Below are 13,758 nucleotides of genomic sequence, written 5' to 3'. Positions count from 1 at the left end.
CTATACATATTAATAATGGGAAGGAACAAAAGTAAACAAAATACCAACAAGGGAGGATCTAATTTAGGAACTTTCCAACAACTCACAGACAGATTCCCAAAGTATGTTTTGGTTTCTTTTATTAAAAATACATTTCCTTTTACAGTACCAGATCGTTCCAGCTTTTGTGCTGAAGACAGATCTGCCATGAGCACAGTTCTCATAACCCACTTTTGCTTATCTCCAGTGGACTATATATAACCCAAGAAATGCAGTATTAGATACAATAGTAAATGTTAAAACACAAAATACACATCTACCAAGTTAATATGCCATCTTGAATAAAGGTCCAGTTATTCTACATGTCAAAAACATGACTATGCATACTGTCCCAGTGCTATATATCTCTGAATTTCGATGTTTTATTATAGCACTGAATATATTGAAATAACATGTTCAAATGTACTCTAATCACTATTTTCTTTTAGATTGATCCTAACTGAACATTTAACAATGCAAGCTGTATTGCACACACCGCTGACATGTATTACTAGGGTAACATTCTGAGAACAGTTTCTTTTTTGTTGTTTATTCATAATTTCATCTGATAAAACAGAATTATACCTTAAATAAGAGTTAGCAACAATTCCATAACTTAAACATTTACAGAGGGAAACCTGCCTTTTAGCATAGCAATGAACTAGCTTTTGGCTTTGAGCCAGTAAGTGACTCTGACTCTAAAATAGCAATGACAAGGATTGACCTCACATAGACCTTCTGGGAATGAATCAAATAAGAAAGGGAAATAATGTTGTGCAATTAAAAATGCATGGCTAATTCACCCTATGGGCAGAGTAAGACAGTTGTACTAGGAGTGGTGAATTTTGTCCACATGAGGAGAACTGCAGATACAGCTGCTACTGCTCTTGTTGTTCATTCTTGTTACACCAACCAGCTTCTGGCAACTCCAGGAAAGAAAGGCTTCTAGGTCATCCTATCACAAATAGCCCTGTTTGGATCTTGTAGATGCTGAACTTTGACTACCTTGACTGCCTGGTGTGACATCAGACAAGCCACCAGAGTGAGGGGCAAGAAATTGCTCTCTCCTCTCCCCTCTCCTCTCTTTCCTTGATCACCTTCTTACTCCAGCTAGCAGCACTCCAGGCAATGAGTGACCAACACTAGGCATGTCATGCCTTCTGTCTGCTACAATAGAATTGGGATGGGGGAAAGATCATGAGTGCCATCCCATGTCCCTGGATTGCCTGAGCCTGGGCAATAATAATAATAATAATAATAATAATAATAATAATAATAATAATAATAATAATAATAATATGATCTGAAGAGAAACCAGAGTAATAATGTATGCCTTATCCGCTTCTCCTAGTAGCTCAAGGGATGTTACAGAATAATTAAAACAATTAATATTGTAAAAATACCACAAATACACATATCAAAATGCATTTCTATAAAAGATACATATTAAATGTATTTCTATAAAATGCATATAAAAATACACAAAACAGATTATATAAAGGACACGCTTAAAAACTGGCTGGGTAGGCCTGCCAGAAGAGGTAGGTCTTTAGATGGTTTTTAAATTGCGACAGCTGATTTAGCTGTCAGAGCTCTTCTGGAAGGTTATGTCTCAAAGAGAATTCAGAGCAACCAGTGACTTTGGTTAATGCAGTTCAAGACTGCGTTAAGATGGTCTTGGATCACATTAACCCAAATCAGTGCCATGCATCACCACAAAGCTGATTTGCTCACCCCATGGGAGAAGTAGTTAATGTAAATGTGCTTTATTCTGATTTCTTGAATAAAGTTTCCATTCTGATCAATGATTGTTTGAAATATGATCCCTAACGCCTCTGCTTTTTGTGAACCCCTCTTGGACATTTGGCATTTCTTGTTCCATATTTGGTTAAAGTGTTTGATGGAGAATTTCTAAAATCATTTTGCTGGCATGGGAGATGAATGCAATAGTTCTGTGGTTACTCCAATCCCTGAAATGTATTTTGAACATTTTCACTCTGTGGACCATTATTCTGTTTTCCATTTTTGTTGGAAGATTCTGGTTAGTAGCAGAGTAAATTTTGTTGCTGAAGCTTAAACAATTCTATTGGTATGTCATCTGCTTCTGATCATCTGTCTCTATGAGTTTTAAAGGCCATTTTAAGTGTATGTATTGTATTTTTATTCTGTTTTTACTAATTAATTGTTTCTAAACTTTTGTATTGCACCTTTTATAGTGTGGGATTGTTAGCTGCCTTGAGTCTCCATGGGGAGAAAGGTGGGGTATAATTATTATTATTACTATTTATTTATCCCAAGTGCTCTAAGCCCATCACTTTTTAAATTTTGAGGTTCATCTTCAAATGATTCTTCCTTGAATGAATCTATGTCCTTTCATTTTTTTTATATAGTTCATCAGTGTCTTGTTTCTACCATCTTTTTATTTGTATTTCATCATGTTATTTGCTCCTCTTTTGGATTTATAACATATGAATTCTCCTTTGATTCCTCACAGACTTTTATTCTTCCTTTTTGTTGTCATCTTCTATCTATGAAAAAATATTGATTCTTACATAAAATATGTTGTTTTCAGAAAATACTATTCTCAAGGTAAATCAACCATGTGCTGATTTTATACAGAACATTTTTTTTCTAATAACAGTATTTTCTGCACAGAAGATGACTTCTATGCAGGAACAAATTTCTGCATTGAAATATTTGTGCACTGAAAGTACTGTTTTCTGCACAAAACAACTAAGTGCAAATTTTGCAAAAAAATAAAATAAAATAAAAGTCCTGAACAGCGAGGATACTTGCTAGTCCAAGATTCTTCTTGTCAGGGTTTCTTAACACTCAAAAAATGTATTTTCATAGTTATTCTGAATATTCCTTTTATTCTCTGCATTTTGTCATCATATAGTTCTGTTCCTGAGACATACTAACAGTCGGTCTATAGAATTTGGCAGAAGCCTCACCATATTTGCAAAATTTGAGGGGGGTGGTGGAATCACTGGCAAAAAAAGAGGACAACTTTGTGCAGTGTTCCTCCTCCATCCAAAGGTTGAGCACATGCACGACATAATGGGTCTGGCTAGAACACCACCAACATTATCTCTACTCAACTCCCCCTTTTCAAATGTTCAAAATAACTGGTACACAGGATTAATCTGATAGACTCCTTCCTCAAATATTTCATGCATAATAAATACTCAAAATGTGCATCTTGCTCTCTTTAATTAATTTCCAAGTTGTTTCCACATGAACAAAAGAAAACAAAGTTTTAATGATCTTTTTTTTGTCAATTTAGCTTTATCTCTTACCACTCCTCATGCACGTAACTGTAAAATTATACAAGTTGTTTTTTGTATCCAGTGAGGAGGGAGAGTTACACCACATTTCTTTCATGTTCAATACATTTTGGATTGATTTTATAATGTTTGCCTTTTCAAGTGTTTGCACTATAGTGGGCTTTTCAACTGTAATATTGGGTTTCTGGGAATTCATGTAGGCTTTCCTGAACCTTTTAATCTATATTCATGTCCATATTTTGAGAAAGATTTTTACTCATGTCATGAAAATGAGAGGACAAGATTTAGGCAAGAGATTAGTTTAAGAGTACTGGAACAGACTGCTTGTCATAATATGGGCATGCCCGATATAGAATCATAGAGTTGGAAGAGACCTCATGGTCCATCCAGACCAATCCCCTGCCAAGAAGCAGGAAAATTATATTAGAAGATTCATCAACTTATATGATTATACCATTATGATTCCACTTTAGTTGCCATGCTTCCATGTTATGGAATGGTAATGTTTGCAGTTTTAAAAGGATAATTTGGAATTCTCAGCCAGAGAGCCCTCATGCATTACCAAGCTACAAACTACAGGATTCTATAGAAGCAGATAAGGTAGTGCTATAACTAGTGCTATAACTGTATAGTCTGAAAGAGTGTTTAGACTTTCATTTACATTGACCATTTAATGCAGTTCAAAGCTAGCTTTAAACTCTGGCATTCAGACAACAAACTCCCACAAAAGTGTACAAAAGAAAGCCCCTAATGTGCATCAGTACTCCGTGGTACATGTTATCGTCATCCAGACCTCAAACTGATTCCAGGATTTCCTATGTAATCATCTGCACAATAAACCACTTTCTTTAATACCACTTTCAAACTGCCTTCAATGGTCAGTGTAGATGGGCTGGTGTCACAAGTCAGATATAGCTTCTTCTTTTTTTAATTCCAGGATTTTCATTTAAAGGTATAAACCAACCCTTGCCATGCATGCCTTTATTAGTTCAATTTATGTTCGAGTGCTATCACACCATTTAGGGATCTTCCTATGAAAAGCAGGTGGGAAAATAGCTTAATTTATTATCTGCTTTGGCTGTATCTTTCACAGCAATATATTTTGAGATGCAAGAGGGGATTACAGCATGCACCAGTTACAGCTGTCAATGAACTGGCAATGGGTACAGCAAACCCCAAGAGTCTACGTTGAATGACAGATAATCTGGCCAGTAGCCAACTCAGTATGAATGAGCCCTTTGACTCATATAATGAAGCCGAACCTTGCTGACAATCAAACCCTACTTCTATAGTTCTGTATCAGGAAGGACAACCAGATGACTGTCTCCCAAGTAGGCTGACCCACTTCCTTGCCAACATACTTCAATCTGATAGGAGCACTATGATGCTTGCTCAATGGAATGTGGCAGTCCTTCCCACTGATACCCGCCCACTCTGTTCAACACACTGAGCACTAAAGAACTCAAAGCAAGTAGCAGCACACATAGGATGATTCAGAGGCAGCCATCAGTAGTCCCAATTCTATTGAAAGCTCATTTCTTCTAGACCCTGGTAGCAAACTCAAGTGTGTTATGAGGGCAAAAGGCAGCTGGAGAAAGATGCCTGCCTTGCATGTTACAAGGATTATTAGTGGGGCAGGGAAAATGCTCCTTAAGATTTATGCGCTCCAGGGCAGCACTCTAGCTCTTTATGAGATATTGTACACAGCTATTTAGTTACCATGCAATAAAAAGAAAGTAATTATCATTTGCATCATTTACTGAACTTCAACCAGCTGAAATACTGAGCACCAGGGCTAGCAGTGACCTCTTGTATGTTTTGTGATAGACATCACTCTTCTCGCCCTTTTGTGCTGTTTTCAGCTAAATTAGCATTTATTTATTCCATATGCTGTCTGCCTTTTTCACCATCTTTCTTTTTTTAACAAAGACATGATAAAATACCAAGCAGCAAGAAAGGAATGTATCTCTTGCATATTTTGTGAGGAAGGTTTCTACTGTTTGTTGTTGGTGGTGCTTTCAAGAGGGAGGGGCTTAACTGAAGTAAAGTAAAATTCCCATACAGATTCGTCACACTTGAAGCACATGCTTAAGATGCTAATCAAAGTGGGAAAGTTAATTTCAAAATATAAATCTTTCTCAAACAATGATATATGTAGTCCAAATTTAGTGTACATCTTGTGTGCTTTCCATACTTGGAACTGAAAGAACTGAAAATGAAGATCTCGCTTTATCACAATAAGCACAATGACTAAAAGGAATGGACACTGCCTTTTATGAATAGACTATTACTTTAAATTCCAAAGTGTAACAACAGTGAACGTCGGTAAAATTACCAAATATGAAACAGGATAGATTACAAATATTGAGGAAGATGAATATCCATTTAAAAAGAAACTATTACAAAGCCTATCTATCTATATATATATAAAAAAATATAATTTGCAGTTTTATTGTGGAGTAAACAACCAAATCACTGAATCCAATCACACCAAATTTGGCCACAAAAGACAGTTATCCAATCTCTGTCTTTCAAACAAAAAAACCTAGAAAAATAAAGTCCAAATTTGAAGATGTGGAAAAGCTGTTTTCTCCCTGGCTGGCGATCAGACGGGTAGGCCCCACCCCCTTTAGGCCCCACCCCCTTCATCTCCTAGCAACCCACTCAACCATAATGGTGACAGGCAGAGTTAGGCCTCACTTAAGCCTCTTTCACACTGCTGATAAAATACAGATTATCTGATTATATTCAGTAGTTCTTCTCTGTCTGAGTGTTACGGAAGTCTTTATTTTACCCTTCAGTGGTTCTCGTTTCTCAAGCTTGAACTCTGTTTTAGGATCGTCTTCCTTGTTACTGTATTCATCAGAGTCATCATTTCCATTCTGCTTGCTGTTTTCTGCAGAGGAAGAAACTGTTGGTTTAGGTACAAAAGAACTTATATCTTGTCCTGATTCTTTTAGCTTCAGTAGCTTTTTCTTATAGAGCTTCCATGTAGTGGCAACAATTGGATTTGAACTCGATGACATTGTAGACTCAAGGCCCTTCCACACAGCTATGTAACCCAGAACTGGGTTATCTTGAGTCCACATTGACATATAATCCAATTCAGTGTGGATTTTATACAGCTGTGTAGAAGGGGCCTCATATAATCCAGTTCTAAGAAGATAATATAAGATGATAAATATAATATATAATCATTACTGTGGTATAATAATATAGAACAATATTTACTATCCTGGTTTTAGATATCATAAAGAGCAAAACTCTAAAAACAGAGACAGGAAACAATCAGGGCCAGCTAACACCTCCCAACAAAGGATTCCCCCAGCCAGGAAACAGCCAGGCTTTGAAGCTGCAAAGCCATTAAATAAATGCTAATCAAGGTGGCTAATTGCAGCATTCATACCTGCCACACCGAGACTATTAATTGCTATTTAACCTGACCAACCAAGGATTCCGCAAGGTAGAAAGTGGCCGGGCTTGCAAGCAGTAAGGCTATTCAGTGCTGTTCATCTTGGCCAACCAAGATTTCCTCTAGATAAAAAACCCCCAGGCTTTGAAGCCATGAGGTTACTCCATCCCATTCAACCTGGCCAACGAAGGATGCCCTAAGTAGAAAGCAGCCAGGCATTTAAGCTGCAAGACTATTCATTGCAATTCAAACTGGCCAAACAATGATTCCGTTACAAAGGAAGTAGCCAGGCTTCAAAGGCTCTTTGATTGAGGGTGCTACTCCAGCTCACCAAACCAGGATTCCCCTAGGTATAACACAGCCAGGCATTGAAGCTGAAAGGCTATTCAGTGCAATTCAACCAGACCAACAAAGGATTAACCTTGGTAGAAGGTGTCCAGGCTTTGAAGCAGCGATACTACTCTGTACTATTGAAGCTGACCAACTAAAGATTCCCCTAGGTAGCAAGCAGTTAGGCTTTGAAACAGCGAGGCTATTCATTGAAATTCTAGCAGCCCAAAAAACCATTCCCCTAGAACACAAGTACCCAGGCTTCCAAGCAGGAAGCCTATTTCATTGTATTCCAGTTCACCAAACAAGGATTCCCATAAGAAGAAAATAGCCAGGCTATGAGGTTGCAAGGCTATTCACTGCTATTCCACCTGGCCAATAAATGATTCCCATAAGCCACAGCAATGCATGGCTGGGCACAGATATATATGTGTGTGTGTGTGTGTGTGTGTGTGTGTGTGTGTGTGTGTGTTGTTATGTAAAAGAAGCTACAATTCCTTTCTTGTTAAAGCTCACTAAATAGATACAATATGGGAATATAATATAAAACAACTAAGTATGTGATCCAGTGCAACACTCAGATCTTGCCAATATGTCAGAGAAAGCAACTCATGAGAATCCCCAACTGGGCACCATAATAAATACAAATCATACCACAACTACCTTCTGTGCCTTTATGTAGAAGTGTCACATTTGTTTTACAGAGCTTTGCGCATATTCTCACATGACATCATATTACATGTGCCAAGTCTATTCTTGTTCTAATCCAGGGAGGTTATAATATTTGGATGCAGAGGATCGAGAGGGCAGGGAAAGATGCTGAGTTGCTCAAGCACACCTAAAAACAATAATGTTAAGGCAATGCTTTTATGATAATTGTAGTGTAGAATTTATTATTGTGTTGTTCTATTATTTGTAATTGTTTCAAATAGTCAGACTAATTCAATAAAATTGATCTGATCTGACCAGAGTGAAATTGAATCTTGCACATTCAAACTGGAAATAATCTACACAATAACAGTAGGTCTATCTCTGTAGTATTAAAAAGGAAGTATTCTTTTCTTTACCTGTCTAATTTTATAGCTAGGGAAATGCCTAGTTTAATTACTGTGTCTAGGTCATGTCTATTTCTTTAAAATTATTACCATCTGACAGGTTTTAAATATAGTGCAACCTGTTGAAATTGCAGATTACCAATCACCTAAAACTGTCTTCTCTGAGTCTGCAAATTTGACTTGGGGGGGGGGGGGAGGAAAACTTTCCAATATACACATATACAGCTATTCTGTGAGTGTGTGTGTGTGTGTGTGTTTATGTGTGTATCTCAAACAACTAACAGCACATCATGCTGTCTCAAGCTGTTGCTGCCTGTCAAGTTACAGTAATGATCTTGGCTTTCTGGCAGCAATTCGGGTTGCTTAAATCATTGTTTCTATTGCAATGTGTCCATCAGAAAGAGGCATCCCAGCAACAGTGTCAATATTATCCAGTGGTGGTCTGCACAGATGGAGGACGAGAAGATGGGGCAAACAGACTAAGTCTGGGTGAGATTTTTTTTAAAAAATTCAGGGGGGGGGGGGGAACGGTATTCCAGTTGTGGAAACAAATAAACTCTCGCTGCCAAATTTAGTGGAAGAAATTGTTCCTTTAGCTGTGAAGAAGGCACAGAAAAGAATTATGTATTCTTGTAAGTAAACCAGGACAAATGTATAGGGAGAAGAAAAGAAGCTCTCCAAATGATTTAGGTTTTGCATGTAAAAACATAATCAACATACTTAAAACAGATACATATATATGCTTTTAAAAATGCAATCAGTATAAATTTATGGAGTGAGACAAGCAAAAGAACTAAAGTTGAACAACGTCTTGTTAGAGTATCAATTTATAGTGCTCCTTTGCTTGGTAGTACAGTAGAGTCTCACTTATCCAACATAAACGGGCCGGCAGAACGTTGGATAAGCGAATATGTTGGATAATAAGGAGAGATTAAGAAAAAGCCTATTAAACATAAAAATAGGTTATGATTTTACAAATTAAGCACCAAAACATCATGTTATACAACAAATTTGACAGAAAAAGTAGTTCATTACACATTAATGCTATGTAGTAATTACTGTATTTACGAATTTAGCACCAAAATATCACAATGCATTGAAAACATTGACTACAAAAATGTGTTGGATAATCCAGAACGTTGGATAAGTGAGTGTTGGATAAGTGAGACTCTACGGTATAACAAAATCCTTTGGTAAATAATAGAGGTGTGCAATTTGGCCAAAAGGCATGCTGTTTTGGGGTTCATTATTGGCTGACCCCTCATTCTGTTTACTGGGAAGTTATTTGAAAGGGGAGGGGTTCTGCTGTTTTCATCGGGAAAAGATTCTGCCTATTGGCTACAATGGGAAACTTTAAAGCCTGAATGCTCAGCCATTTTAAGGCCAATCTGCATGAAACCTACTTCAGTTTTAGACCCCATGTACAACTGGAGGCCTGCCAAGTTTCAAAACAATTCACCAATCTACTATTTTTTTAGAATTAATTTAAGTTTTAACCATAACATTTTTAAAATAAGACAAATCACATGAGAGGGTTCTGAGAATTATAGTCACTGGTTGTGCCCATTCCCAGCCAGTCAGAGCATGGACACCACCAGGGGTTTTTTTTTGGCTGAGAAACACAGAAAGAAAAACCTCAACTCCCATCATGCTCCGAGAGGAAGTTTTAAATGACTGCCCAATGTAAGTGCTCCTGGGAATGTGAGTTCCCAGGGCCCTCTCTGCAGGAATAGGGGATTTTCCAAGAAGAAATAGAGGATGCTGTTTTTGCTGGGAAATGTGGCAGATCCCTGCCTCAGGTATATTGCAAACTTAACTCTTTGCTCTCTAGAACCGATAAAATCTGGCTCCTTCAATCTGTTTTGCTGGGCTTTTTGTTTCCCTTCTCCCCATTATGTTTTTGGATATTATACAAAATGACCCACCAAAAACTACAAATCATTTTTGTTCAAACTGATTCAGGCCCAAGCCTAGTAAGTAAGATTCTTTACTGTCTGTAATATTACAAAGATCTATGAAAACTGGCATGCATTTACTCAATTCATTATATGCAATCATCAAATCAGCAAGATGAGCCTAATTTACCATATATTAAACAAAAACCTAAGACTTGTGCGCCAGCTGCGCCCATACCTTGGGAAGACTGACTTGGCCATGGTGGTCCACGCTCTGGTTACATACTGTTTGGACTACTGCAATGCTCTCTATGTGGGGTTGCCTTGGAAGATGGCCCAGAAACTCCAATTAGTATAATGGGCAGCAGCCAGACTAATAACTTGGGCGGCTTACAGGGAGTGTACCCCGCCCCCCCCCCCCCTGCTAAGCCAGCTCCACTGGCTGCCGATATGCTACCAAGCCCAATTCAAAGTGTTGGTTTTTGACCTATAAAGCCCTAAACAGTTCTGGCCCAATCTACTTGTCCAAACGTATCTCCTCCTATGAGCCAGCAAGATCCCTAAGGTCATCTGGTGAGGCCCTGCTCTCGGTCCCACCTGCCTTGCAGGCGCGGCTGGTGGGAACAAGGGACAAGGCCTTTTCGGTGGTGGCTCCCCGGCTATGGAACACCCTCCCCAGAGATATACGACAATCCCCAACCCTTTTGAGCTAAAAACATGGATGTGTGCTCAGGCCTTTAATGAATAAATGGCAAAGACTACCTGGACTGATTTATGGATAAAGCATGAGGATCTTGGATTAATGGATTTAACCATATGTCTTATATTTTATTTTGTATTTAATTGTTCTTAATGGATTTTATATATTGTTATTATTTTAACTATGTTGTCGGCATCAAATTGTTGCCAATTGTGTAAGCCGCCCTGAGTCCCTCCGGGTGAGAAGGGCGGGATATAAATGCTGGAAATAAATAAATTTAAGACAAGAGTTAAGACTATCTCATGATGCCTCATGCTTCACAAATCCAGGAAACTAAAGTGAATGCCTTATCAGATATGCCCTATGATCATATCTGACATGTGCAATGTGACAAATTATATTTGTTTATAACTTACTCTCCAAGCACCTTTCAGGACCAAATACAGATGCTGAGAATCATGTACCTGTGACCAGCAAAAATGCCACTCCGTTCTAGTCTTGCATTATCTTATGAAGCATTTGAACCTTACTGTATTGTTTAAAAGGGCATAAGAATATCTAATTGCACCTTTGAGACCAACTGGAAATGAGACATTTCTGGCAGAAGATTTGGTGGAATGAGGAAGAAGGGGTACTATCTTGTAATTTCCCTTAGGTAATAAAATATCTTGAATTGTCCCCACATTGACAGATTATGCATGCATAGGAATTCGTCTAACCACCTCATCAGTTTGGCTGGTTTGTCCGTCATACACTGCTTCCTCTCCAAGTTCAACATGGAGCTCATTAGATGATGCAAAAGCACGTCTGACCAGGATATGTGCTTAAAGAGGAGAGGAAACCACCAACACAGGAGCCTTCCTGTTTTACCTTACCAGGAATGGGGGGAATCCGGGCAGTGATGCTTCCTCCCCATGGTAAACCAATTTGTGCAGTGCGGAGTGTGGAGTGATGGGTTCTCCACACCCTGCACTGGGAGCCCATGGATTTGCCACAACATGGGGTGAAACCATGGGCCTTTATGATTGTAAGTAAACCTGTTGTCATGTTATCAGTTCCAGTTCACATACTGAGAATCTGAAGAGACTTGAATTACATGTCATAGTTTTATATGATCTATACTGGAGTCACAAATTAAAAAGCAAGAAGAGCTTGGTTTACAGGCATTTCCCGCTATATTTGATGTGACATACTTTGTGGGCAGATTATACTTGGGCTGCATTTGATGAGGATTCCATTATATTAGTTCCACTGCGGACACAGCCTGAATTTCAAATACACAATTTGAATGTATAATTCAGCTTAAAATGATCAGGGTCTAACCTCTAATAACAACCTAACCCTTAGAGTTTAGTCTCTAGACACAAGCCACAGTCCTAAGCATACTTAATTGAAATGTGGACTCTTGGTTTAATGCTGCTATATTTGTCTTCTAAAGCAGAATGCTTTACCTTTTCTTACGTTTTGCCTTGCTAAAAAGCCTGCCATCTGTTTTAAATTATTCATTTATTTACATCTGTTCATTAATATATTTGTGAATGCTAACAGAATGTGAATATTGCTTTTTTTTAAAAAAAAAAAAAACACATTTCTATTTAAGAATAGGAAGTCAAGAATCTAATTTCTAGATTCCATTGGTGCATTTGATGTTGCACAACCCAAAAGGCAAATATGTTCAAGTTGATTTTAAAATAAAATCATAGATCTGGATTTCCCTGGGGAAGTACCACGCAACTCTACAAGTGAGTAACAAAACTGCACAACAGTGCAGGCAGATAGCCAGCTATCCCCACAGGGCCAATTTTATGTTTATTTCACTCCTAGCCCTTATGCAGTCCATTAATTTAAATTCTGTGCCAATAAGTAGTCATATGAACATCTCCACTCAAACAATATCTATCTGAGTGTTTCCACAGCAACAGTGCACCAGGTCAAAATAAAAAAGGGTTGAGCTACCTGGAAATTTGATGGTAACCATAGAAATTATTATTTTGTAGGCCGTACATCACTTAATTAGTCTTGATGCGCTCCTAGACCATCCAGTCCATGTACTGGACTTCTGCAGGCATACTTTGGAGAAACGCCTAATATCCACACTAAAACGATGAAGAGAAGATCTCCTGTAAATACTGTTATCCTCTGAGGGAAAATAGGACAGTACTAGGGAAAGGGCCTTCTTATTGTTGGTGACTCATCAAAATGTTCTTGACAAAGGAGTTCACCTATTATCCTTTTCGTGCCTGGCAAAGACTAGTTTTTTCAAAAAATGTGCTTGTTAAATGTATTTTAAATCTTGTAGTTTTAATACTAATGCTGTTTCTACTTCTACTTGTTTGCTTTTTTTACTGTTTTAGTGTCTAAATTTAGATTTACACCAGATTAGGATTGAATAATTATAATAACTAAGAAACCAACAAATTCATGCCATCCAGTAGACATTGGCTGTTTCACAGTTCATACAACTCCCTGATCCATTTTTTCTGTGCAAGAGCTTGAAAAATTATTATCAAAATATGTGAAAGCATTAATCAATGCCTCCTATTTTGTTGTACAAAAGAAGTCCTTCTCACCTCCTCTACATTTTCCGCATATTTCTATGCATGTTTTCATACATATGCATATAGTTTCCCTACAACCTCTTATCAACAAGCATCTTTTCTAACTGGGCAGCATATGATTAATAAAGATATTCTGGGGAGGAAACATCTATATTTCTCATGTTAATGTATATTTACTGACAACACAACACACCAGACATCACAGTTGTGGAAAAGAAAAAGGTTTGGATCATTGATGTTGCCATACCAGGTGACAGTCTCATTGACGAAAAACAACAGGAAAAACTCATCCGCTATCAGGACCTCAAAATTGAACTTCAAAGACTCTGGCAGAAACCAGTACAGGTGGTCCCGGTGGTGATTGGCACATTGGGTGCCGTGCCAAAAGTTCTCAGCCGGCATTTGGAAACAATAGACATTGACAAAATTACAATCTGCCCACTGCAAAAGGCCACCCTACTGGGATCTGCACGCATCATCCGAAAATACATCACACAGTCCTA

General features: G+C 38.0%; 2 protein-coding genes across 5 annotated transcripts in view; both read right to left on the bottom strand.

Annotated features, from left to right (window-relative positions):
- Positions 1-13,758, bottom strand: part of sorcs1 (sortilin related VPS10 domain containing receptor 1) — a 597,151-nt gene that overhangs the window by 557,701 nt on the left and 25,692 nt on the right. The window lies entirely within an intron of this gene.
- The window catches only part of LOC134297776 (uncharacterized), a 74,503-nt gene that overhangs the window by 35,869 nt on the left and 24,876 nt on the right, over positions 1-13,758 (bottom strand). The window contains exon 1 of the mRNA XM_062976279.1: positions 1-13,758. This exon is cut by the window's left edge and continues 30,637 nt beyond it; it is cut by the window's right edge and continues 24,876 nt beyond it. The gene's annotated coding sequence lies outside the window, so the exon portion shown is untranslated.

Source organism: Anolis carolinensis, chromosome 3 (assembly GCF_035594765.1).
Source record: "Anolis carolinensis isolate JA03-04 chromosome 3, rAnoCar3.1.pri, whole genome shotgun sequence".
Lineage (NCBI taxonomy): Eukaryota > Metazoa > Chordata > Lepidosauria > Squamata > Dactyloidae > Anolis > Anolis carolinensis.
Note: the sequence above shows the minus strand (reverse complement) of the source record. Positions and strands in the feature narration are given on the sequence as shown.